This window comes from Coloeus monedula, assembly GCF_965178545.1.
Source record: "Coloeus monedula genome assembly, contig: HAP1_SCAFFOLD_604, whole genome shotgun sequence".
Taxonomy (NCBI): domain Eukaryota; kingdom Metazoa; phylum Chordata; class Aves; order Passeriformes; family Corvidae; genus Coloeus; species Coloeus monedula.
In genome coordinates, this window is record NW_028120362.1 from 6,415 (window position 1) to 8,552 (window position 2,138).

Consider the following 2,138-nt stretch of genomic DNA (forward strand, 5'->3'; position numbering starts at 1 on the left):
GGAAGGGCCTCTCCTCTGTGTGTATTGGCTGATGTAAGGGGACATGATCCCCCCAGGGGGCTCAGCTTTGGGGTCCTGAAAGATCCAAACATACACACAGACACAAAAAAACTCTCCCAGGACACTAAAAGATATTTGGGTTCTGGAATCTGTTAGCTCCAAACACTCCCCAATAAAAAAAAACCTCTCAGGGACCCCCTGATAGATTCGGGACGAGCTCCCCCTCCCCAGCCACCTGCAGGATGCCGTGGGGGGACGCTCCCGGGGCCGGGAGTGCTGCGGACACAGCAGGCAAAGGAACCTCCTGCTTCTCCTTCTGTTCCTGTTCCTGCTCCTCCTTTTCCTCTCTCCTCCACCTCCTGCTGTTCTACTTCCTTCCTCATCCCACCTCCTCCCCAGTTCCTCCTTTCTGTATATTTAGAGTGGAGAACTTTGCTTGTTTCTAGAACTAGAACAGAGATCCCAGACGGAACAATCCTTGCTGGTTTTAGTCAGCAGCATCAGTGACTAAAGGTCGTGATTCCTTTGGTTTGGTCCTGTCCTCGTTCCTCCTCAGTGTTCAGGCTTGGCTATGGGCTGTCCTTGTGTGCTGCATTTTCTGGGTTCCTCTTGGATCCTTTGAGCAACAGGCTGTGCCCCGGGAGGATCCTTTGTGCTCCTTTGTGACAGAGGAGAACCTTCCAGGCGGTCCTTGCGTGAGCTGCTGCTGTGATGTCACGGGAACGCTGCCGCGTCCTCGCCGTGTTCCCGTTGCTGTGGGGCACGGAGCCCTCGGTGTCCAGAGCGGCTCTGGGCGCCCGCTGGTTGCCGGAGGATCCTCCTGCCCGAGGCATTCTCAGCAGCCAGCCCAGCCCCTGACGGGTGTCCTTCTGTGCTTGCAGGGGTACAGTCTGCGACGTGTGCAGCACGGCCAAAATGATCCAGCAAGCGGTTGCTGCAGTTTGCACTCTGTACTCTGTGGCTTATTCGGGCTATTTTTTAGCCCACTTGGCACGTAAGTCGAGGTTTTCCCTGGGTGCAGCATCGGTGCCTTCGGGCTTGCTGGGTGCTTTCTGTTCTCCCACTGGAACTGAGCTGCCTTTGTAACCAAATTGCCATTAAGACACCGTTGGTTTGGGAGAGCTCCTGCCAGCAGCTGCAGCTGAAAAAGGGGGTGTCTGCAGCCAGCGGGGCGTGCACAGCATTTGCAATGGAGCCGGGGGGGTTCTGTTCCCTCAAGCGCAGAGTCTGTGCCAGCGGAGCCTGCAACTCCCTCCGGTGGCTGCTCCAGCCAAGAGCTGACACAGCCCAGGATTCTGTGCTGTTCTCTTGCTTGCTGTGCGAAGGGACTGTGGCTCCTGGAGGGATGTTGTGGAAGCAAAATGCTCTCTCGGCGTTGCCTTGCTCCGTGGGAGTTCCCACCACGGGCAGGTTTTTCCTAACAGCATCTGGTTCATGTTCCCTGTCCTGTTGCAGGGCACCTCACGCGTGGATCCCGAGCAGTTCCTCCTTCGGTGAGTGGGAAAGGAACCTTTGGTGGTCGGAATTGTGCAGAGAGTTGTGAGCTTGGCGTGTGGCAGTCGAGCGCCAGCCTGGGAGGCTGAAGGAAAGTTCCTGCCAGTGTCTTTGCAGCAGCAGCAGCAGCAGCAGCAAAGGGATCCCTGGCACTTTTCTCCTTCTCTGCTGAAGAGCTTTTGAAGAGCTGCAGGTCTGGTTTTGCAGGCAGAAGATTGCTTGCTGGCTTTAGCCACGGTGGAATATGGAATGCCCAGCAATAAGTGGCAATGTCGACTTTAGCCCATTCCTAGTCTGAACAGCTCCGAGTCCCATTTCTGCTTAGTGCAGCTGGATGTGTAGCTGAGGATAAATAAGGCGATAACTGAGAGAGAACTTCCCATCCCTCACGTTACCATCTGTCCACAGGGCACAAAAGCAGCATCAGCTCCTCCTCTGGCTCCCTCTGCTTCCAAAGAGGAGGCCAAAGAGGAAGAAGACAGCAGTGAACTTCCCCCCATTCTGGGGGATGATGGTGAACTTCCCTCTGTCCTGGGAGATGAGGGCAAACATTCCACGGTTTGGGAATACAACAGTGAAGCTCCTGTGGTGTGCGGTGAGTATGGTGGACATCACCCGGTGTGGGACGAGGACAGCGAGGCTCC